General features: G+C 44.2%; 1 protein-coding gene and 1 long non-coding RNA gene across 5 annotated transcripts in view; one reads left to right on the top strand and one right to left on the bottom strand.

Annotated features, from left to right (window-relative positions):
* The window catches only part of KAZN (kazrin, periplakin interacting protein), a 1,230,044-nt gene that overhangs the window by 817,441 nt on the left and 386,435 nt on the right, over positions 1-26,168 (bottom strand). The window lies entirely within an intron of this gene.
* On the top strand, positions 428-24,619 carry LOC107969893 (uncharacterized). Its single transcript, XR_001712037.2, has 3 exons — positions 428-1,007; positions 1,113-1,300; positions 22,127-24,619. It is a non-coding gene; the product is annotated as an uncharacterized LOC107969893 (long non-coding RNA).

Consider the following 26,168-nt stretch of genomic DNA (forward strand, 5'->3'; position numbering starts at 1 on the left):
AGCAGAGGAGACAAGTTGTATTATTAATTTTTTAAAATGAGAATACTTTTCTCAAAGGCCCATAGATCTATCTTCTTATTTAAAATTAAAAAAAAAAATAGCTTTGCCTGCAGAGCAATCATGCTTCTTAAGGCTTCTAAAAGAGTGTTCTGATGAAAGACGACACGGTCCTAGGGCTTCATCAACTTCCACAGTTGACATCTCTGTTATGAGTTCCAGGAGCTCGGTGAACTGTTCAAGAATGAACGGAAAATGCAAAAGTAAATTATGTCATGCCTTAAGACTGTGGTGTGGTAATGCCACGTGTACTAGAAAAGAGATTTCGAGTGGTTATATGAAACTCAGATGTACCCCTGGGAATGCGTTTGAAGCTCACCGGTTTCAGAAGCCTGCTGGATCATTGGAAATGCACTGAAATGAATTCATTGTCCATGTGTTTATGGATGACTTCTGAAAGAAAAATAGCAATGTTTGACATAAGGCCAAGAAATAGACCAAACTTCCTCAGAACGGAATGTGATTTTAGCAAGCTTCCAAAATTCCAGTTGCTCACTGAAGCTTATTGAAGATAGTCAGACCTCGTGGGATGGAAATAGAGGCTGAACAGCACACAGAGATGCAGAGCCATCCTGTGAATATTTTTGTCTAAGCTGGGGTAAGTCCTTTTCTCAAGGTCCTGACCAGGTCCTTAGGAATATGCTGAGCTTAAAACCCTTCCCTTTAAGTTTTTGAATCTCAAAGAAAAGTGTCCTTTGGAAATGTTGGATGAAAGTTGAACATCGGTAGGTGAAACTCTTTGAGCACTTTGCAAACTACTGCAGCCAGACAGCTCTTTGCATGAATTCTGAACTGAAGAATGTCATTCAAATTCTTCTGGGCCCATTTTCTACCACTCCAAAAGGAAATGCCCAGAGGAAGGGAAGACTTGGGAAAACAGAAATATTAGGAGGAAGCTGCGATTTCCAAATGGCAAGACAGCCCCACCATCAATACTTGAAGTTGGTAAGGTAAGAGCTATTTAGCAGAGTCTAAAACAAGCTCGCTAACATTTTGAGAGTCGGGTATACTCTGGAGGAAGGGTTGTTTATTGAACATTCTCCTTGTCTCTTGAGATAAATGACGCACTGGAGAGAATGAGGATTTGAGGAGTTTATTGCTTATATTTGCACTGAAGAGACCAGAGTCACATAAATGGAAAAGAGAATAATGCAAGACTTGTGGATGTTGGATTCATAAAAAAGAAAGCAAATGAAAGCTGGAGATGCCTAAAAAAGACTTCTTATATGCCATGAGAGATAAGGTAATCTTGAAGGATGGACAGAGTTTGGATGGGCATAAATGGGAAGGGAGAAGGATGTAAGCAAAGATGAGCCTTGTTCATTCTGGGACCAACTTGGAGGACATTTGAGAGCTCATATGAGGGTCAGGGTTCATACTTTGTTGTGTATCAGAATGATGACCTAGACAGCCTCTTAAAAGTGCAGATTCCCGGCTGGGCGCAGTGGCTCACGCCTGTAATCCCAGCACTTTGGGAGGCTGAGGTGGGCAGATCCGAGGTCAGGGGATTGAGACTGTCCTGGCTAACACGGTGAAACCCCGTCTCTTCTAAAAATACAAAAAAAATTAGCCGGCTGTGGTGGCAGGCACATCTAGTCGCAGCTACTCAGGAGGGTGAGGCATGAGAATCACTTGAACCTGGGAGGTGGAGGTTGCAGTGAGCCAAGATCTCACCACGGCACTCCATCCTGGGCAACAGAGTGAGACACACCTTTGTAGACTCTGATTTCATGGATCAAGGCTTGGGCTCAGAGATCTGCATTTCTAACAAGCGAGCCAGATGATTTTGACACAGCTAGTCCATAGACCACACTTTGTGAAACACTGACATCGACTTCCTCTTGGCTTCTTTGTTTAATCATTAAAAACACCAAGCAGGGATAGGGTCCTAAGAAGGTTGAGTCTAGAACTTGAAGAAAAATGTACCTTCAAGAGCTAAAGCAAGATGGGATGTGAAAAGCCAGGACACACAGGCAAAGACATAACAAAAATGCAGTGAGCTAATATCACATTCAATCTTGTTCCCACCTCGCTGCAGCCTCCACCCAGGTAACCCCAACCAGTTCCAGGCTAACACTAAACCCCATCAAACCATCCTTCTTACAACTCACGTCGCTCAACATTAAACAAAACAAGGCAAGGGGGAGAGGTGGCTCGCGGTGATCAAGAAGTAAGATACAATTTTACCTTTGGTTTCTATAGATTTATGACCTATATGACCTTCCCCATAAAAGCACCTATGAGTAGCTGTCTTTTGCCTTTTTTGGAGATCATAGACTATTTTGAAAATATGATAAAACCTCTGATCCCTCTTCCTAGATCATTGTTTATGGACACTTGTACACACCATTTGCCATGTAATTTCATGGAGTCCAACAAAAATGATCAGCTAACACATTCTTGTTACACCTGGAATCTAACCTTTATTCTTAGAGTTTCCTGAATGTTAGACAGTTTCATCCACTCAACCTCTGGGCAGGATATATGTCTGTTTCAGTGTTATCGACACATATCTTGACTCATCTTTGAGATTCCATGTGTATTGTCTTCTGAGGAAATATTCAGAAACCCCCACTTGAGACACCTACTTGCCTGTTCACTTGGGCTCACTTCTTCACGTCCTTTGGTGCAAGATGGGAGAGGCTATACCTTCTTCCACATTATGTTCTGCGTTGATTTGAGAAAAAGTGACAACTTCATTATAGACCTGTCTGTTCTCTCCAACTCTTTGCTATGACTCAAGGGACTGCAGCTCCCAAACTTGTCATTCATTACAACCATAGCATTTAGTTGGAAAGGTTTCAGAGGAAGCTGTCAGTTCGGAAATAGAGAAAGATATTATCAATAAAAAGTGGTCCTTGTTTTTCCCTATGCATCTTCCATTTTTTCCACACATTTATCCAGGTACCCATCATGTATCCAAGTGCCAGATCTTGCACTAGGTAGGTGGAAATAGTGAAGAGGAAAACCTCAGTTAGACCTTAGAGTCCAACTGGGAGAGGTAGATATTAAATAAGTATAAAAATAACTAAAATGATTACAGATGCTACAAAGGGAAAACAAGGTGATGTGATAGGAAAGAAGCGATGCAGGGGTCCTGACTTTGGTAGAGTAGTCAAGGAAGGCCTCTTGGAGGAGGTGACTTTTGAGCCCAAGACCTGGAAGATGAGAATGGGCCAGTAGGGAAAGGAAGGAGTACCTTGCACTTGACAAATCCTCCACAGCTAGGACCTGCCTCCCATGAATGCCTGCCAAATGTCTTCTATATAGAACAGGCTGGGGCAGTCACGATCAGAAGAGTTTTCTGTGTTTAATGCATGCTTCCTGCTGCTGGCATATGTCTTCCCTCATCTGCTGACAGGCTTGTGAAGCCTCAAGCCAAATTTCCCAACAGGCAGAGCCGCCTTGTCAAAGAGGAAGGCGGGTGCCAGCGCCTGACATGAATCACAGGATCAGACAGATCCCTGTAGGGGCAGGCTGGGGTACATTCAGAAGGGGTGTGTCTACACTACCCCGGTGGCTTGCCTTTGAGAGCAGCCAAAGTCAATCCCATCATGAAAACCTGTAGATGATTTTCCCCAGCTGATGGGACTGGGGAGTTAGAGGAAGGAATCCACAGGTTTGAAGAAGGGAGAGCCACACTCGTACAGGGCCTTTGGGCCAGAGAACAGTCAGGATCAAACTCTCCTCTACCGTCTCTGACTCGCAGATGCCATTGTCATCAGATAGAGCAAACGCAACCGGGTATGTGAATTCCAAGGAGTGTCTTCTTGGCTGCTGTCAACCTCCTGGGTAGAATGCTAAGCCCAGCTTTGTGAATTCCCTATGGTCTGGGTGTGTAACTCCCTAGGTTCACTGGGCCATGAGGCTGAGTTTTCCATACAAGACATTTCTGTGGAATCTCTTGGTTCAGGCTTCATTGTCCCAACATGTGGATTTCACCAACCCTTGCCAAGGCTGAGTCTGACATAGGTATAAATGTGGTTTCTTTCCCAAGACTCTGCAAGCCACAAGCTTGCAGAATTCAGGCTAGGTCTCTTGCAGAGGACACACCTCCACACCCAAGTTCCACAACGACTCTACCCTATACCTACCCCTTGGTTCACAGGACAGATGGTGTCCACAGGTGGGATATGTCCTAGGGATGCACTCAGAGTTTGATGATACGCCAAACAAATTTGTAGGGGAGAAATCCCTTTTGGTTCCTCGGAAAAAGTGTTGCCAGATCTGGTGACTGAGCCACCTGCATATAAACCTAACCGGTCTGCCTTTCTCTGTTAACACGGCCACCATCTCAGTCAGGTCATTGTGTCTCATGTGCAGTGTGCTTCCTAACCTGTCTGTTTCCATTTTTGCACGCTTTTGATTGATTTTCCTCTGTGCAGCTAGAGGGACTTTTTGAAAGTATGTTTCAGATCATGTTGCTCTACTGCCTAAAATCTGGCTGAGCACAGTCGCTCATGCCTGTAATCTCAGTACTTTGGGAGGCTGAGGCAGGAGGATCCCTTGAGCCCAAGAGTTTGAGACCAGCCTGGCTGGGCAACATAGGGAGACCTCATCTCTACAGAAAATTCAAAAATTAGCAGGGCATGGTAGTGAGCACCTGTGGTCCTAGTTCCTTGGGAGGCTGAGGTGGGAGGATCACTTGAGCCCAGGAGGTCAAGGCTGCAGTGAGCCGTAATTATGTAAGACTCTGTCTTAAAAAAAAAAATAAATTCTTCCATAGCTGCCCATTAAACTTGGAATAAAGCCCCAAATGCTAACGAGGCTCCGAGTCCCTGCAGGATCCTGTCCTAGGGTGCTTCCCATATCCTGCTCTCCTCCTTCCTCACCACACTCCAAACATACGTGCTACATTTCCAGGATGACCCCAAACACTTTCCTGCCACAGCACCTTTGCATTTGTGAGACTCTCTTCCAAGTACACCATTCTCCTCTACTCAAGACTGGTTTCTTGTCAGCTCCAATATTCCCCCTCCTACCCCCACAAAAGGCCTTTCCTAACTAACCATGTTATATAACAAAGCCTCCCCACCCACCACTGTAATTGCCTTAATGCTCATGATAGATGTGATTTTTGTTGGGTGAGTATTTTCTCTCCTTTCCCTGTACACTCCCTGTTCTGCTGACTTTGGGCTTGGCCATGTGGCTTGCTTTGGCTAGTGAACTTTAGTAAATGTGATGTGAGCAGAAGCTTTAAATGTGTTCAGATGACTGGGTCTGCCTTCTTGAACTCCTGCTAATCTCCTTGAGAAGAACATTACCTAGGTGCCGCCGGCTAAGGAGGATGGGAGGTACAGAGTGAGTGTGATCTGCAGCCCAGTGGAGCCCAGCCCAACTATGGGTGCGACATCTGCTGTTGCAAGCTCCTGGGCTTTTAGAGTGGTTCGTATACAGCATTATTCCAGCAATGACTGATTAAATGCAGTGCTTTATCACAGTCTAATTCTTTTCTTTTCTTTTCCTTTTTTGAGACAGTCTTGCTTGCTCTGTCGCCCAGTCTGGAGTGCAGTGGTGTGATCTCGGCTCACTGCAACCTCTGCCTCCTGGGTTCAAACAATTCTCCTGCCTCAGCCTCTCAGGTAGATGCGATTACAGGTGCATGCCAACACGCCTGGCTAATTTTTGTATTTTTAGTAGAGACAGGGTTTCAGTATGTTGGCCAGGTTGGTCTTGAACTCCTGAGCTCAGGTGATCCACACACCTCGGCCTCCCAAAGGGCTGGGATTACAGGCATGAACCACCACACTTGGCCTAATGATTTTCTTTATTTGTTTCATTTCTTATCTGTTTCCCCCACCAGGTTGTAAATTCCATGAGAGTAGGAATCATGTTTGTGTTTTCCCTGCTGTATCCCAGAACTGAGGATAGTGCTTGGCACACAGTAGTAGCTCAATAAACAGCTGTTGAATGGGTAGATACTCTGTAATCACTGAACTATTCTGGTTGCATTAACAATAGCCACGCCACCTGCCACCTCCTAACGGCACAGGCAACACATGTTTACGTATGCTCATTGTCCTGCTCACAGGCCAGACCACCACGCCTGCACTTCCTCTAGGTAAAGCAAGCTGGAGTGCCAGTGAGAGTGTAGTGTAGGGAAAATGTTGAATTCACTCCAGTTTGTTAAAAGGAAAAGAATAAATCATTTGTATACTCTATTAGTAACCCATTCAATGCACGGCACTTCCTACCATGGCTGAGAACTGCCATTCAAGTTTAATAAGGGGAAACTGACTCTCTCCCCCACATTTCCAAAGATTTCGAGTTATATACAGAGAAATAACAGCAAGCTAATAACACTGGCTTCATGTGCCAGGCGTACTTTCATTCCTTTCCAAACTTTTAGTCTGCAAACTAAAAATAATACCTGAAGTAATTAAATGAAAACTAAGAGAAATGGAGAACATGCAGAGATATATATCAAAAGAACATTAAAATCGTACACTTGCATGGGGGGAGGTAGGAGAAATGGTTTACAAATCTAAACTCATAAAGGAAAAGAACTGTATTGTGTTCAACATAAGTCAAATGAATATCTTCTTTCTCCAACAACAGTCTAATGAGTTTTTATAGACAAGCCATCTTGAGTTTCATCATGAAAGAAGACAAGGAGGAACACAGGGGTGATTTCATGAATGACGAGGGCTGTAATATTTGGGCTGATTTTTGGATGATTTAGAGGGAAGCCTATTTAAAATGACCTCCTTTAAGACAGAGCCAGTTTAACCAATTTACTTTTTTAAGACACTGGGTCTGAATCTGCTACCTAGTCTAGAGTGCAGTAGCATGAACACGGCTCACTGCAGCCTCGACCTCCCGGGTTCAAGCAATCCTCTGGCCTCAGCCCCCCAAGTAGTTGGGACTACAGGCATGCGCCACCACACCTGGCTAATTTTTGTATTTTTTGTAGAGATGGGGTTTTGCCATGTTACCCAGGCTGGTCTCTAACTCCTGAGCTCAACAATCTGCCTGCCTCGGCCTCCCAAAGTGCTGGGATTAGAGGCGTGATACCGTGCCCGGCTTCAATTTAACCAATTTTCTATTGGTTCCCACCATGTGTTGGCCATTTGAATCTGCCATCCAGGGCAGCAACTCCTACTCTTGATGTCCCAACCCAGGGAGGCATCACAAATAATTTTTTACTCATGATAAGGTCTTAAGTTTGTTCAGGGCTTACATTATAATTTGCCCAAATTTAATGTAACTTTGAGCAAATTCAAGGCTGTTCCTCTAATGGTTGCTTTCTAATGAGTAAGAGTGAGAAAGAGGAGATGGGGTTGTAGGTAGCATTGGGGAGGGGGCAGTGACACACTGACAACTGCATCCCCTAGGGTGGATGGTGGAGAGAACAGTGCCCATCCATCCGTCAGCAGAGTCCCAGCAGGGAAAATGTAAAGGATCTTGCAGGGGGCAGGTGTGGGGGAGGGAGCTGATCTGAGCCCAGGAGCCCTGCAGCTGGCTCTCCCAAATCACTCTCAGCCCTCTTCTCCTTTGCCTGTCTCTACCGCAGAGGCTGCAAAATAAAAAGGTGAGTGTCCCAAGTCTTGCTTAGAGCCAGGGAGTGACCAAGTGATACAGTTCTGGCCAATGAGACTAACGAAAATCGGTTTTTGCTTTTCTGATAAGACAGGATGGACCCATTCATGCCTCCCTTTTGCTGTTTTCCTGGCTTGCAATAAACATGGTATATGGCATCAAAACACAGCACTTATCTTTTAACCGAGGCAATGATTTGGGAGAAGATTCAGAGAACTTCAGGGACACAGGCCCTGACAAGGATGTGCCACTGACCACAGCTGGCAACTGCCCACCTCTGGCTTCTTGTGTGGGAGAAAATAAGCCCCTCTATGTAAGCCCAGGTTTTCTGTTCCTTGCAGCTGAATGCATTGCTAATTGATACATGACTTAGCCAGAGGGCCTTGGCCTCTGGATAATCCCAAAGCATCATGACATGTCACACACACACATGCACATATGCACACAAATATACACAGAGAACTGTGCTGTTCTTTGTGCATAACGATGACATGACTCATCTTTTAAGAATGAAATGCCACATGCCTGTAATCCCAGCACTTTGGGAAGCCGAGGTGGGTGGATCAGGAGTCCGAGACCATCCTGGCCAACATGGTAAATCCCGTCTCTACTAAAAATACAAAAAATTAGCTAGGCATGGTGGCGGGTGCCTGTAGTCCCAGCTACTTGGGAGGCTGAGGCAGGAGAATTGCTTAAACCCAGGAGGCAGAGGTTGCAGTGAGCTGCGATCATGCCACTGTACTCCAGCCTGGGTGACAGAGCAAGATTTTGTCTAAAAAAAAAAAAAAAAATACAAAAACTCAGCCCTACATTATGCCAAAAGTAATGTAGTTTTCAAATATGTGGTCAGAATAAGGCTTACAGCCCATGGTCATGAACAATAATACGGGCTCACGCTCCCTGAATGTGGACCTTGAGCTAGGCACCAGGCAGGAACTGAGCTGGTCACAGTGTGGGCAGTAACAAGCCCATGAGAAATGTACTGAGGCTGGCAGAGATTAAATCACTTGCCACAAGGCTAGAAAGTGTAGACGTGGGGTTTAGGCCCAGACAGGCTGATGCAGAAGCCTAATCTCTTACCCACTGGGGAGGATGCCTTTCTACGGAGGAGCTGAAATAATTACATTGTTACGTCTGTAACAGTAAGCAAAGGCCCTAACCCACCACTGCAGCATTTGCCTGAAAAGTTGACCCACATGCAGTGATGGTAATAATAACAGTAGTAGCAGCTACCATTTATTGTGTCTTCTTTATGCTAGACATTCATTCATTCAATAATGATAGCTTACACTCACATGGTATGTCCTCTAAGCTTGGCACTACTTTCAGTGCTGTCCCTATACAAAGTCATTTAATCCTTACGGCAACCCTATGAGGTAGGTACTATGATTTTACATTTTTCGTATGGAAAACTGAGGCACAGAGAGGTGAACTTGCCCCAGGTCACACAGACAAAGTGGTGAGGTCAGAATTCCAAACTGGGAAATCCACAGTGCTGGGAGATGCCAATATAGTTCCTATCCACGGAGTATCTGTTGAACTCCAGAAGAGGCAGACAGTACCCCGTGATCTAGCTAAGAAGTGTATAACTGCAAACCAAAATAAGCAACATGAAGGAAAGAAATGGGGTTCTCTGCAATTGCATAGCCAAGAAATCTGATGTCAGGAAGGAATCCCTGAGAAAGTGAGCTGAGATCTCAAAAATGTTTGGGAATTAACTAGGTATTGGTGTATCTGCCCATGTGTGTGTGTGCATGGGTTTGTGTGTCTTTCCCTAGGTCTCTCTGCATGCCTATGTGTTTTTATGTCTCTGCGTGGCTCTTTGGTGCACATGGGTTTGTGTGTCTATAAGTGTGTGTCTTTTCCTGGGTCTCTCTGCATGTCTGTGTGTGTATATGCCTCTGTGTGACTCTTTGGTGCGTATCTCTGAGTCTCCCACTTTCTGCATGTGTGGTTTTTTGTCCCGAGTCTCTTTGGGTGTGTGTGTCCTTGTCTTTCTTTGTGTCTGTGTCTCATGTATATGTGTGCGTGAGAGGGAGAAGCTGGGAGGGTCCATGTTTCTGGCAGCTCATGGGAAGGAGAGGCAGAATATGCAAAGATCTTTGAGAAGGAAAGACAACTGGACATTTGAGTCATTGAATAAGAGTTACTGAAGGCCATGTGGCTTGAGCCTAGAGGCAAACATGGCTGGAGATGAGACAGAAATGTCAGTAGGGCCTGACAGCCATGACTTTGTGGTTACAGTAAGGGTTGGGGGAATTGGCTTGAGAGCAAAGGAAAGCCATCTGATAAATATTTGTCCACCTTCTCAACCACCCTGTGAGTTAAATATCATTAACCTCATTTGATAGATGAGGAAACAAACTCAGAGAGGTTAAACTGTTTGCCTAAGGACACACAGCAAGGTGATTGAGCCTGTAGATAAGCACGTGTCTGACTCCAGAGCTTCCTCTCATTCCATCACATCAAACACAGCCATACTCACTGGGGACCTCTGTGTCCATAGCTGCTGAAAAAAAAAAAAGATCTGAATGAGCTTGGCCAAGGAGTTATGATTCCTGAGGGCTCTCTATGACCTAGGCACTCTAGAGTTGGTAAAGAAAAGTTGTTCTCACAGATAGTTGCTTCATAAAGCACTCATGAGTGAAATATATAGAATTCGTGGAGTTTTAGGCATTTTATATTGGTGGTATTAAAATCTACTTGGCCTGATTTTCCAGAAGTATAAAACCTGGGCCTGGGCAGTTTTCCTGGCAAAAACCCTGCCAGGGAAACTGCCCAGGCCCAGGTTTTATACTTCTGGAAAGAAGAACCCCCATCTCTTAGACAGAGTCAGGCAGACTGGTGTGAATTTCAGGTCTTTCCTTACCAGCTGTCTGATGTTGGTTAAGTCACAAAACCTCTCTGATCCTCAGTGGCCTCATCTGTTAAATGGGAGAACAGTAGCTTGCAAGGATGCCATGGGCTTCATCTGCAGAGCTTAGCACTATGCCTGGCATATGGCATGTACCAACCATGACAGAAGCGATTAGTGTTTTTGAGACTGCAGTACATCTGCAAGTGGGTCTCCACTCCTTGGATAGAGAACCCTAAACCCAAGGACCTTTGTGTGGTGAGTAGGGAAAAGCAGGTCAATTGCACAGCCTTGCAATGACTAGGGAATTGCTGGAGTGGTTGCTTCTGTTTTGGAGATGCATCAGTGACACACAAGGCATGAGGCAAATTTGCATGATGGTTAGGGAAGTTGGCCCTGGGCTCAGAATGCACAGGTTCTTCAGGCTGTGCCACTTACTACCTGTGTGACCGTGGCCAAGTTCGCTCATCTCTCTGAGCTTTGGTTATCTCATCTGTAAATGGGGATAAAACTGATAAGAAACTCCCTTATCAGTTTATGGTGAAGAGGAGAAAAGTTAGTCCATGTAATGCACTGAGAACCCTGTCAGGCAGAGTGAGTATGCATGGGGTTAACTTCTATTGTGATTTTATGGGTCTGTTGGAAGAGAGTCTCTGCTTGGGAAAGCAGAGGTGGACAATGGACTTGCTATCTTCAACCCCTCAGAGCCTTTCCAAAGGCTAACCACCTTGGGGAAACTGAGGCTGTATATGGAGGAGTTAGATGTTATATGCTGTATTCAGAAAGAGAGCTTGCTAACACCAGCTGTTGCAGGGGTTGAGAGAAGATATTAACCTTGAGCTTGGAGACCCCAACAAGGCTAGTCAATGGTTTAATCTGGGATGTTTTTTTTTTTTCTGTACACCTATGGTGTTTTCTGGACACATCTAACATGCTCATGAAAATTGAAAGAGGGACAGGAGAGACTGGTATAAAGAATGCACCAAGACCAGGGGCTCAGAATGACCTCACAAAGAAGGAAAGGAACAATGTCTGTATCTTCCAAATGGGTCGTGATCCTGTTGAGACATGGGAACACCAGCAATGCCAGAAAGGGATTCAAACTTGATTGATTAGAATGCGAATTTTCTTAAAGAAGAAGGAGGGAGAGATGATCAATAAGACACAGAGGAGGAAAGCGCAGAAACTAAAGATGTAGCTGTTCGTGCTGAGGGAAAATGCCAGATGCGGACATGTCATTTACAGTTTTAGTAATTTGCATCATTCATGGTGGCCCTAGAACATAGAATCTCAGGTTGGAAGGGGAATTTCATGAATATTTAAAATCTAAATATTGGTTCCCTTTGGGGCTGGAGAAATTTGGGAGAAAATTTTGGCTATTCCACTTAGTAGTTGTGTGATCTCTGATAAATGACATTGTCTGTGACTCTTTCCTTGTTTGCAAAATGGAAATGAGGCTGCCACATTTTCATGAGGCTTAAAGAAGACAACCAGTTTGCACAGGGCCTGGCTCACATTTGGTCCTCATGCGTATTAGTTCAGCCTTCACCTCTCCACTCCCACTTCACCAGCATGCTCAGTGGTGACCAGGATCTGTGAAGTCTGCCTAATGATATTGAACTGTACACGCCTGTGGTATTCCTCTGGCCTTGCTAAGCTGCCTGCAGTTTTACCAAGAATCTTCACATTTACAAGAGCAAAAGCTAAGGCTGCAGTATCAGCTTCAGGGGGTTGGAGGAAACAGGTGCACTGAGAAGGAAGCCGCTCTCCAGCTCATCCATCAGATGTGTGAGCCTGTGGCCAACATGAGAAATGATGCACCCCCTCTTCCATGCACAAACACGCAGAGGAAAAAGGAAAGGTGGGGAGGCGGGAGCACATTTATCACCCAGAGCCTGCCAGCTGGGCCTTGTCTCTGCACCTCTGCAATGGAGGTGAGGTAGAGCCGGCCATGGGGGCAGCTTCAGGCAAGTCAGATGCCTGCAGTGGGGTGGCACATCAGCACTGCACCTGCCTTCACTCCCTGGACATGGATCAATCCCTGCCAGCCCCATCTACCACCCCAAGGACTCCGCCTATCCCTTTATCTTGCAGCTCCTCCTCCCTCCTCCCAGCCTGCATGATTACTGAACCAAAGCCTTGGAAGGGTTCCCAAGCAGAGGAGGCCTCTGCTATTTGGGCGATTTTTCCAGAGGCCCCTCTCCACGGGACTACACAGCATCTCACTTCTCCCTCTCTGTGTTCTCTACTCTGAATACTGCTAGAACACAAAACAGTTGAGCTGATCAGAAGACAAAAGATGTGTGAATTGCAGGGTGAAGCACACATATTGCTTACTTTCATTGCTTCTGTGACATGACAGCACAGAGCAATGTCAGCAGACAAAACTATACGCACATATGACATACACACATACACAGAGCATACATACAACATACTATAAGTCATCACTTAATGTTGCTCCTAGGTTCTTGGAAACTGTGACTTTAAGCAAAAAAATTACAGGGGGTCTGTATTAGTCCATTCTCAAACTGCTATGAAGAAATACCCAAGACTGGGTAATTTATAAAGAAAAGAGGTTTAATTGACTCAGTTTGGCATGACTGAGGAGGCCTCAGGAAACTTACAATCATGGTAGAAGGAGAAGCAACACATCCTTCTCCAAATGGCAGCAGGAGAGAGAACTGCCAAGCACGGGGGGAAAAGCCCCTTATAAAACCATTAGATCAATCGATTCGTTCCAAGATGGCCAAATAGGAACAGCTCTGGTCTGCAGCTCCCAGTGTGATTTATGCAGAAGACAGGTGATTTCTGCATTTCCAACTGAGGTACCTGGTTCATCTCATTGGGACTGGTTGGGCAGTGGGTGCAGCCCATGGAGGGCGAGCTGAAACAGGGCAGGGCATCACCTTACCCAGGAAGTGCAAGGGGTCAAGGGATTTCCCTTTCCTAGCCAAGAGAAGCCATGAGAGACTGTATCTAGAAAATTAAGACACTCCCACCCAAACACTGCACTTTTCTAAAGGTCTTAGCAAAAGGCACACCAGGAGATTATGTCCCATGCCTGGCTCGGCAGGTCCCATGCCTATGGAGCCTTGCTCACTGCTAGCACAGCAGTCTGAGATCGAACTGCGAGGCGGCAACCTGGCTGGGGAAGGGGTGTCCACCATTGCTGAGGCATGAGTAGGTAAACAAAGCGGCCAGGGAAGCTTGAACTGGGTGGAGCCCACCGGAGCTCAGCAAGGCCTATTGCTCCTGTAGATTCCACCTCTGGGGGCAGGGCATAGCTGAACAAAAGGCAGCAGAAACTTCTGCAGACTTAAACATCCCTGTCTGACAGCTCTGAAGAGAGCAGTGGTTCTCCCAGCATGGTGTTTGAGCTCTGAGAACAGACAGTCTGCCTCCTCAAGTGGGTCCCTGACCCCCATGTAGCCTAACAGGGAGACATCTCCCAGTAGGGGCCGACTGACACCTCATACAGGGAGGTGCTCCTGTGGGATGAAGCTTCCAGAGGAAGGATCAGGCAGCAATATTTGCTGTTCTGCAGCCTCTGCTGGTGATACCCAGGCAAACAGGGTCTGGAGTGGACTTCCAGCAAACTCCAACAGACCTGCAGCTGAGGGACCTGACTGTTGAAGGCAAACTAACAAACAGAAAGGAATAGCACCAATATCAACAAAAAGGACATCCACACCAAAACCCAATCTGTAGTTCTCCAACATCAAAGACCAAAGGTAGATAAAACCACAAAGATGGGGAGAAACCAGAGCACAAAAGCTGAAAATTTTAAAAACCAGAGCACCTCTTCTCCTCCAAAGGATCGCAGCTCCTCGCCAGCAATGGAGCAAAGCTGGACGGAGAATGACTTTGACGAGCTGACAGAAGTAGGTTTCACAAGGTCGGTAATAACAAACTTCTCCAAGCTGAAGGAGGATGTTCAAACCCATCGCAAGGAAACTGAAAACTTTGAAAAAAGATTAGATAAATGGCTAACTAGAACAAACAGTGTAGAGAAGACCTTAAATGACCTGATGGAGCTGAAAATCATGGCACGAGAACTACATGAGGCACGCACAAGCTTCAATAGCCAATTCGATCAAGTGGGAGAAAGGGTATCAGTGATGGAAGATGAAATTAATGAAATAAAGCAGGAAGAGAAGTTTAGAGAAAAAAGAATAAAAAGAAATGAACAAAGCCTCCAAGAAATATGGGACTATGTGAAAAGACAAATCTGTGTTTGATTGGTGTACCTAAAAGTGACGGGGAGAATGGAACCAAATTGGAAAACACTCTGCAGGAAATTATCCAGGAGATAATACCCAACCTAGCAAAGTAGGCCAACATTCAAATTCAGGAAATACAGAGAACACCACAAAGATACTCCTCGAGAAGAGCAACCACAAGACACATAATTGTCAGATTCAGCAAGGTTGAAATCAAGGAAAAAATGTTAAGGGCAGCCAGAGAGAAAGGTCGGGTTACCCACAAAGGGAAGCCCACCAGACTAACAGCGGATCTCTCAGCAGAAACTCTACAAGCCAGAAAAGAGTGGGGGGCCAATATTCAACATTCTTAAAGAAAAGAATTTTCAATCCAGAATTTCATATCCAGCCAAACTAGGCTTCATAAGTGAAGGAGAAATAAAATGCTTTACAAACAAATGCTGAGAGATTTTGTCACCACCGGGCCTGCCTTACAAGAGCTCTTGAAGGAAGCACTAAACATGGAAAGGGACAACTGGTACCAGCCACTGCAAAAACATGCCAAAGTGTAAAGATCATCGATGCTATGAAGAAACTACATCAACTAACAGGCAAAATAACCAGCTAACATCATAATGACAGGATCAAATTCACACATAACAATATTAACCTTAAATGTAAATGGGCTAAATGCCTCAATTAAAAGACACAGACTGGCAAGTTGGATAAAGAGTCAAGACCCATCAGTGTGCTATATTCAGGAGACCCATCTTATGTGCAGAGACATAGGCTCAAAATAAAGGGATGGAAGAAGATCTGCCAAGCAAATGGAAAGGAAAAAAAAAGGCGGGGTTGCAATCCCAGTCTCTGATAAAACAGACATTAAACCAACAAAGATCAAAAGAGACAAAGAAGGCCATTACATAAAGGTAAAGGCATCCATTCAACAAGAAGACCTAACTATCCTAAATATATATGCACCCAATACAGGAGCACCCAGATTCATAAAGCAAGTCCTTAGAGACCTACAAAGAGACTTAGACTCCCACACAATAATAATGAGAGACTTCAACACCCCATTGTCAATATTAGACAGATCAACGTGACAGAAGGTTAACAAGGATATCCAGGACTTGAACCCAGCTCTGCACCAAGCAGACCTAATAGACATCTACAGAACTCTCCACCCCAATCAACAGAATGTACATTCTTCTCAGCACCACATCACACTTATTCCAAGATTGACCACATAGTTGGAAGTAAAGCACTCCTCAGCAAATGTAAAAGAACAGAAATCACAACAAAATGTCTCACAGACCACAGTGCAATCAAATTAGAACTCAGGATTAAGAAACTCACTCAAAACCACACATGTACATGGAAACTGAACAACCTGCTCCTGAATGACTACTGGGTAAATAACGAAATTAAGGCAGAAATAAAGACGTTCTTTGGAACCAATGAGAACAAAGACACAACATGCCAGAATCTCTGGGACACATTTAAAGCAGTGTGTAGAGGGAAATTTATAGCACTAAATGCCCACAGGAGAAAGCAGGAAAGATCTAAATTGCACACCCTAACATCACAATTAAAAGAACTAGAGAAGCAAGAGCAAACACATTCAAAAGCTAGCAGAGGGCAAGAAATAACTAAACTAAGATCAGAGCAGAACTGAAGGAAATAGAGAGACACAAAAAAACCCTTCAAATAATCAATGTATCCAGGAGCTGGTTTTTTGAAAAGATGAACAAAATTGATAGACCACTAGCAAGACTAATAAAGAAGAAAAGAGAGAAGAATCAAATAGCCGCACCAAAAAATGATAAAGGGGTTATCACCACCGATCCCACAGAAATACAAACTACCATCAGAGAATACTACAAACACCTCTACGCAAATAAACTAGAATGTCTAGAAGAAATGGATAAATTCCTGGACACATACACCCTCCCAAGACTAAACTAGGAGAAATTTAATCTCTGAATAGACCAATAACAGGCTCTGAAATTGAGGCATTAATTAATAGCCTACCAACCAAAAAAAGTCCAGGACCAGATGGATACACAGCCAAATTCTACCAGAGGTACAAAGTGGAGCTGGTACCATTCCTTCTGAAACTATTCCAATCAATAGCAAAAGAGGGAATCCTCCCTAACTCATTTTATGAGGCCAGCATCATCCTGATATCAAAGCCTGGCAGAGACACAACAAAAAAAGAGAACTTTACACCAATATCCCTGATGAACATCGATGTGAAAATCCTCAATAAAACACTGGCAAACTGAATCCAGTAGCACATCAAAAACTTATCCACCATGATCAAGTGGGCTTCATCCCTGGGATGCAAGGCTGGTTCAACATATGCAAATCAATAAATGTAATCCATCACATAAACACAACCATCAACAAAAACCACATGATTATCTCAACAGATGCACAAAAGGCCTTCAACAAAATTCAACAGCCCTTCATGCTGAAAACTCTCAATAAACTAAGTTTTGTGGAACATATCTCAAAATAATAAGAACTATTTATAACAAACCCACAGCCAATATCATACTGAATGGGCAAAAGCTAGAAGCATTCCCTTTGAAAACTGGCACAAGTCAGAGATGCCCTCTCTCACCACTCATATTCAACATAGCGTTGGAAGTTCTGGCCAGGGCAATCAGGCAAGAGAAAGAAATAAAGGGTATTCAATTAGGAGAGGAGGAAGTCAAATTGTCCCTGTTTGCAGATGACATGATTGTATATTTAGAAAATCCCATTGTGTCAGCCCAAAATCTCCTTAAGCTGATAAGCAACTTCAGCAAAGTCTCAGGATACAAAATCAATGTGCAAAAATCACAAGCATTCCTATACACCAACAACAGACAAACAGAGAGCTGAATCATGAGTGAACTCCCATTCACAATTGCTACAAAGAGAATAAAATACCTAGGAATCCAACTTACAAGGGATGTGAAGGACCTATTCCTAGGTGCATTATGCCCAGGTTTCTGCTGTGGCCTCACTGGTCAGAATAGTGTCACATGATTACCTCTAGGTGCAAGGGAGAATGAGAAAATAGATGAGTGCAGAGAAAGACAAGTGGGAAGGGAATCAGAAAAGGCAATGGATGTTGGGTGAACCAGCCTACAGTATCTGTCATAAAATGTAAAACGGTGTCAAGGTAATGGAACTAAATGTCTCTAAAAGTTCTGGAGGTCAGTGGATTTCCCTAACCCGTGGCTCCTATTATCATAGGCTCACCTGGAGAGCATGAAATCTCACTCACTTTCCAAGTCATTAGCTGGTTTTACAAGCACTAATAAAAATATTAGCATATACAAAACTCAATTGTAGTTCCAACTGCTCTCATCAAATTAAATTTTCCCTCAATTCATATATGGCTTCTTAGGAGAAATAGGCTCCTCTCCCCACACACACTATAAAGTAGTTAAATTTCATTAGCACAGTTTACATAAATGTGTGCAGCCAAGATTATGAAAATAGCCACAGGCCTACAAATTTAAAGACTAAAAATCAAGACTAGCATACAGAAAATTCAAGTTATGAGTGTTATAGTTCTAAGCACCCCACCAAGAAAGTCAGGTGAATTTTGTGTTACATCAAGAATTTGGGCTACCTGGGGATGTTAATCTAGGGGACCTGGGTATGTCTACAAAGTGGGCTTAGAGCTTTCTTCTGGAAGCTGCATAGCTGCAGAGGAATTATTTACACATAATTCTAAGACTGAATTAATGGGATTAACAGTATGAGGCGAGAGTTGTAGATAGTGTGTAATAATGGCTAATATTTATTAAGTGTGACTGTACTAAATGCTGTACATGGATGGTCTAATCCTTACAGTAGTCCTAGAAAGTATCTCCAGTTTACAGATGTGAAAATTCAGAACTGGGATTGCAGAGCCTGACCTCTTGCCTGGCTTGTCCTTAGTGCCACTTGAAGTCCTGACCCTGGGGAACTCAGAATGTAACTGTATTTGGAGATAAGGTCTTTAAAGAGCTAATTAATTTAACATGAGGTCACTAGGGTGGGTCCTGATCTGATAGGATTGGTGTCCTTGGAAGACAAGGAGATAAGAATGCAGAAACACACAGAAGAAGTGTGTAGACACGGGGAGAAGGTAGCCATCTACAAGCTAAAAAGAGAGTCTTCAGAAAAAACCAACCCTACCAATGCCTTGATCTTGGACTTCCAGCCTCCAGAACTGTGAGATGACATACTTCTGTTGTTCAAGCCACGCAGTGTGTGGTACTTTTAATGGCAGTTCCAGCAAACTAATACAGACATGGTCCTTGTACTTAGCCTGAAGAGAAACTAGAGCATTGAGCAGTGTAAGAGAGGGAACAAGGGTGTAGTCCTTGAGCCCCTGTGCATTCTGGATATGGTGTCTTTAATCTTAACCATCCATCTCCTGTGATTGCTTAGAAGCCCACAGACATGCCCATGGCCACAGCCGGTGCCAGGCTCTTGTTGCTGACTCCAAGTCAGCCTTGGATGATCTCCCACACCACCGTGCCCTTTACTTGCTGTAGTAGAAGGGGCTACATTGCAGGATTTGCTATATAATCTGCAGGGCCCAGTGCAAAAGGAATATGAAGGCACCTTGGCTCAAGAACTATTAAGAATTTCCAAATGGTGAGATCAGAGCAATGAACAAAGTGCAAGGGCTTTCCAAGCACAGGGCCCTGTGCAACTGAGTGGGTCACATCCAAGGAGCCAGGCTGATGCCATGTTTGGGTATGGATAAAGTGGCGAGTAGGCATTGAGAGACAGCCTTCGACTTCCACAGGAAATACACAACTGTTGCAAAGAAGACAAACACTGCATGTGCTAGGTCAGGGACATCGGATCCACATGCTATCTCACCCTAGAGCACCAGGCTCCTGAGCCTCAGTCTTGGCCAGTTCTCAGAGCCAGATGTTGGGCCATTGTGCACAGATGTTAGGAAGACAGTTTTGCTCAGAGAGGAACCAATAGACTGCCAAAGCCTCCAGAGACTGGGATGTGAGGAGAATGTCTAGTGTTCTCTGTTCACTCTTTGTTCAAAGTAATAATAATTCTGAAAAGGATAATAATGGCCAATACTTATTGAGTAGTTTATATACACTAGGCTTTGTTCTAAGCTGTTAGTGAGATGGTTTTACTAAATTCTCCCAACAATCCTCTAAACTTGGGACTACTCTATGCAACACTTTATCGACTGGGCACTTGAGACAGAGAGAGATTAGGCCTCAGGTCACAGGTAATCAGTGGTGGATTTAGATGGAGACCTGTGTCTCCAGACCACATGCTGGAGTATTTAGTGTTGTTGCATTTTTTACTTTCAGCAACACAGGGGGAAGAAAAGTACGTCCATGTTCTCTGGAGAGTAGGGGGCAAAACAAATGCTAACTTGGCACTTGCCAAGAGCCCAGAGAAAAGACCCAGTGTTTTGGGCTGTAGGGAAGATTTGTAAGAGTAAAACAGAGAGACCCATCTCTGGTACTAACTTGCCCAATAGCCTCACATGAAACCACTTCGTTTCTCAATGCAGCAAATGAAGATGACAATTGCTGACGTACTTACTTCTCAAGGTATGTGTGATGATCCTAAACTCCTGATGACATTTGTCACTGTCACCTGGGCTGCTCTATGGTCTCCCAGTGGTCCTTTCCTTTCCACTCTACCTTCTGCCTGATCCATTCTCCATGCTGCAGCGAAGCCCAATTTTTCATAAAGTAAATCTGACAGTCATTTCCTGCAAACAGTTTCCCTTCCTCTGAGAATAAAGACAACACTCATTTTCTGGCCTGCAAAGTCCAACAGAATCTTTCCCCTATTTGCTGTCCATCATCCTCTCACTCCTTGCTCTCCATCCCTTTCTAGGTTTCAGCCCCACGAGTTGCCTTTTGGAACCCTGGGCTCACCACACTCTCTCCTGCCACAGGGACTTTGCACAGGCTGTTACGGCTGCCTGGGAAGCTCCTTTCCTCTCCCTTGCTGACTGCCACTTAGTCCTCAGCAACCAGCTCATGCATCACTTCCATTTCATTTTCCTCTGTAATAACAACTTTATTGATATATAATTCAAATCTCATACAATTCACCTGCTTAAAATATACAATTCAATATTTTTAGTATATTTACAGATTGCGCAGCCACAATCAATTATGCTAGAACATTCTTATCACTCCAAAAGAAACCCCTTATGCATTAAAAATCACTCCCCATTCCCCCCTCATTTTCTTTGCTCCCCCCAGCCCCAATCTCCCATCCCCACCCTAGGCAGTTACTGATCTATTTTCTCTATCTATGGGTTTCTGATTCTGGACATTTTGTGTAAGTGGAATCATATAATGCATGGTCTTTTGTGTCTGGGTTATTTCACTTAGCATAATGTTTTCGAGGCTCATCCACATTGTAGGGTGTATCAGTACTCATTCCTTTTTATGGTCAAACACTATTTCATTATATTGAAAGCTGACATTTTATTTATCTGCTTGTCAGTTGATGGACTTTGGGTTGTTTCCACTCGTTGCCTATAATGAGAAATGCTGCTATAAACATTTTTATACAGGTTTTCATACCTGTATATGTTAATGATGGATATAGGTCTTCAATTCTCTTGGGTACATACCTAGGAGTAGAATTTCTGGGCTATATGGTAACTTTGTGTTTAACCTTTCAAGGGACTGGCAGATTGTTCCCAAAGGGGTCGCACCGTTTTGCATTCCCACCAGCAACGTATAAGGGTTCCCAATTTTCCACATCTTCAACACTTGCTATTACCTAATTTTTAAATCATAACCATCCTAGTGAGTGTGAAGTGATATCTCATTGTGGTTTTGATTTTCATTTCCCTGATAGTTAATGATGTTGAGCATCTTTTCATACATTTATTGGCTCTTTGAATTTTTTTGTAAGAGACATCTGTTTGGATCCTTTCCCCATTTTTTAATTGGGTGGAGTTATTTCCTCTTCATGTCAGTAGCCTCTTCTATCAATGTCCTCTTTTGGAGTAACCCTAGAAAATGGGGGTTTTCCTCTTAGAATTAAGAACATGTTTGTTTCTGCTGTGACAAGCGGGAGTTCAGCCTCAAAAAATAATTGAAAATCTGGGGACTTGACAAAATGCCTTGATAGAGTCTGCAAATCCAGAAGGAAAGAGTCAGACTTTAGGGAACTGTTTTGTCTGAAAAAGCTGCAGCCCAATTAATAGTCTGCGAAAGTGGAAAAAACAAAGAAAGAAAGGAAACGATCTGGCTTGGAAGTGGCAGTTCTGGTAATACTGCTAATTGTGGTTTGCTCCCGACTCCTTCTTTGCTCTGCGAATGCTTCCATTCCGTTAGTCACCCTGGAGAATAAATAAACTCATTTGTCTGACCTCATTCTCGACAAGGGCAGATCGAAATTCCACGGGGAAATTACAGAAACAGCACTCCACTCCTTGCAAGGTGATCCTCTCTCGTTTCTTTCCCTCCAGGGCTCCCCTTCTGACATTAGCATCTATTATCTTCCTGGCTGAATTCTTCCCTAAAGGGCGCTCGGCATCCCTAGGTGGTTGCCAGTGTCAAGGCAACCTCACCAACTGTGAAGGCATCCTGAGCTCCTGGAACAGGCAGAAAAGAAACCTGGCAGGAAGATTTGGAGGTGGCTGCAAGCTGGCCTGACTTCTGCAGTGAAACAAGTCCCAGGAGCTGGAGATACACCATGCTGAGCTCCTGTTTCCTTGGTAAGAGGGTCGGTCTCCAAGCAGGCAAGGCTGTTCACAGCCCAAGGGCTTCTTTGTGTTGGCTAAGGGGGGCATCGATGTCTTGGAAAGAATTAGAGCATTCTGTAACGAGAATCACTGGCCCCGAATCCCCAGAATGAGAGGTATACATGTTAACACCCTTGCAGAGCAAGATGCTTGAATACACTTGGGCACAAAGGGTCTGGAAGATAGACAATGGCTTCTGTGTTCTCAGGAATAAGGATTAGTGATTTGTCCTTGTACCTAGGTAAGAGGAGGGGGATTTCCTGGCCTAGGACACATCTTTCAGGTTGGAGTTGTAATGACAGTGATAATTTTCAACTGTGGATTATTGTAAGCTGTTCCAAGCAAGCATGGATGACTCCATTTCATGGACTGCAGAAATTCTGTGCCTGTCCTGTCCAGTGATTGAGTTATATCTGGTGCATGGTATGGACAAAACATCTGTAAAAGAAACAGCCCGTAGTATACAATAAGAAGGTAAAGATGTCAAATATTTTTATTTTTTATTTTTCAGGTAACAAAAATATTTTTTTTCCAAACAAAATCTCCCTTGGAAATTCACTATACTATATGTAAGAGATAAAAACAGAATTAAGCTGATCCACTGATTCCTTAAACTGTAGGTGTGGGGAGCTGGGGGGCTGGGATATTGGAACTGGGGTCATCAGCTCTTCCTGGTTTGCCCAGGACTTTACCCAAAAGTCCCAGGATCCCCCTCAGTCCCAGGCAAATTAGAACAGTAAGTCACCCTCGTGGAAACTCTGCTTTCTGGACCAGTCTTCTGTGGCTTCCCATGGGAGCCTTTTGGGGCTCCAGGAAGCAAAGTGACAGTAGGAAGCAGGGTCTCTGTTGTTCATTTCTTTATTATCTATGCCAAGTTCTGTACTTTTCTTCCAGAAGGTACTTGATAAAATGTTGCCTGAATTGAAATAACATAGGACTCCAAAACATACTACTATCACCAGCATAGAGGAAATGCCAGGAAGATAAGGTGGGAGAAGGGAGGGTGCATATCAGCCTTCTAGAATGTTCTGTTTCTAGGCAAGTTGCTTCATGGGCATTACTTCAGGACACCATGAGGCAGGATTCAGAGCTAGAACAGTGAGCTTGGAGTGGGAGCTGGAGTGATAATGCAGGTATATCTGTCTCTAGCACCCTTGACCTTGCAGGGGCAGTGCTGGGATTCTTGTTTTGCTCAGCGGCACTGAGTTTGTTTAAAGTCAGATGGCTGCAGTTTGCCTTCCAGCTGATTTGCTTTATGTGTGCAGAAGTAATTACTGAAATTGCTGCTGATAACAAATACATACGTGCACCTCAATTGCCTTTGCCCCTCCAATTTGGTGAAGAATGAACAGGGTTGGGGGATTTACCAATGTGGTGGGAAATACAGTTCTTCCAGGGAAACCCAACTAGAGTGGCTGTTGGGTTTTTGTTTTGACCAACTAGATCAAAGGAAACCAAGCAAGACAGGAGGCCTCTTGACACGGCATAGTGCCAGTTAAGAACATTTAGAAATCCTTTCAGAAATATCCAGTGAAACTGGTTCCAAGTCCCCTTAAACAAACATTCAGTGTTCCAAGCTAAAGTGGGATCCTGCAGGTTCAGAGCTTGGGCTCAACAGACTGTAGACTTGCTGGGTTTGAATCCTGGCTACGTACTGCCTGTGTGACCTTGGACAGGCTGCTTAACCTCTGTGCCTCAGTTTCATCCTCTGTAAAATAGGAATCATAACAGTATCTGCCTTTTAGAGTCATTATGAGGCAGAAGCAGGATGAAGCTGTATTGTACCTACAAAAATGCCCGGCATATATGTAGGTGCTTATAAATGTGGATTGTCATTTCACCAAATGAATGTCTGTGTATGGGATGTATTTGTAATAGTTTCCCAGGACTGCTGTAATACAGTACCTCAGGCTGGGTGGCTGAAACAAGAGAAATTATTGTCCCACAGTTCTGGAGGCTAGAAGTCCAAGATCAAGGTATCACACAAGTTGTTTCCATCCTGAGGCTATGAGAGAATATGTCCTGTGCCTGTCGCCTTGCTTCTGGTGGTTGCCTGGCAATCTTTGGTGCTCCTTGGCTTGGAGGTGTATCACCCTGATCTGTTCATTCACCTTCACATGGCATTACCTTGTGTGCCTGTCTGAGTCCACAGTTCCCCTTAAGGACACCAGTCATATCGGATTGGGCCCACCGACTCCAATGCAACCTCGTCTTTTTTTTTTTTTTTTTGAGATGGAGTCTCACTCTGTCACCCCGGCTGGAGTGCAGTGGCGCGATCTCGGCTCACTGCAACCTCCGTCTCCCAGGTTCAAGTGAGTCTCCTGATTCTCCTGCCACAGCCTCCTGAGTAGCTGGGACTACAGGGGTGTGCCATCACGTCTGGCTAATTTTTTGTATTTTTAGTAGAGATGGGTGTTTCACTGTGTTAGCCCGGATGGTCTCGATCTCTTGACCTTGTGATCCACCCACCTCAGCCTCCCGAAGTGCTGGGATTACAGGTGTGAGCCACCGTGCCCGGCCGCAACCTCATCTTAACTAAGTCCATATGCCGATGACCGTAGGTCCAAATAGGGCCACATTCTGAGACACTGTAGGTTAGGATTTTGACATCTGGATTTTTGGGGGGACACGAGTCCCAACCCCTAACAGTGACTCACCTTCTAAACTGGTGGGGTTTTTGGCCTGCAGCGAGGGGGTGTAGGGATTACTAGTGGGCCCCTGTACTTTCCAGAGCACCTCCTGGGCCGTTCTTCCGTGACCCTCACCTTATGTTCTCGTCACTGCTGCTTTGAGGCTCATCTTGCTCAGTGAAGGCAACCTTCTCTCTCACTTTTTCTGCCTGTCTCAATGTCCAGGACCCTGCCTTGCACATAGCAAACATTTCATAAATATTTAATGAGTGAATGAATGTGCCATCTCATTTACTCCTCAAACAAGTCTAGGAGACAGGCATCCTTATCTTTGTTTTCTGATAAAGAAAATGATTTGTTCATACCCAGGGCTATGGCTTTGGACCAAGGTACCACTTGTATGACTGTGGGTTTTCTAGAACACTCCAGACCCCTGATAGTACTGCACTAACAAGAGATGTCTGCTTAACAGATTTCAAGTCCCTTTCATCCATCTCCAAGTGAGAATCTCCTGGCATCTCTATTGTTTAAAAATGCCTCCTTGTGACTCTGATGAGACCAGTTCAATTTGGGAGCAACTACCTAGGATGTGCACATGAGGATGGAGAGGCAGAAAGCTCTTTGCCTGTCATTTCATATTTTCCTGTGAAGGAAACATTAGTTTAATGCCCCAGCCTCTCTCCACCCCTAATTCAGTGTCTTCTCTGATTGGTGAATTTGGGATAAAGGATTGGGCATGCTTAACTTAGTTGCTCCCTCTTCCTTTCCCAGTCTGTCTGCTCCTCTGCCAGGCAATAAAAAGTCTTTAGTATTTAGATACATTTAAATAAGTAATATGACAATTTTATGTGACCTTTATAATATGCCAAAAATTACATCATTTGAAACGCCTTATGTCTATGATAAATACAGATTAGATGGTCACTTAAAAAAGTCTGTGAGATGGTTCATAGTTTTGCAAAACAGACGTTATCTACCTCCTGATTGACGCAGTAGCATGTTGGAAATAGTCTTGCCTGCCAAAAAAAAAAAAAAAAAAAAAAAAAAAGAAGCTGAATTTGATCAAGCTTCTTGGTCTAACTATCACCAATTTACAGAAGATTACAGAGGAGGGAAGAAAATGTCAACTGACAACA

The sequence above is a fragment of the Pan troglodytes genome, chromosome 1 (assembly GCF_028858775.2).
Source record: "Pan troglodytes isolate AG18354 chromosome 1, NHGRI_mPanTro3-v2.0_pri, whole genome shotgun sequence".
Lineage (NCBI taxonomy): Eukaryota > Metazoa > Chordata > Mammalia > Primates > Hominidae > Pan > Pan troglodytes.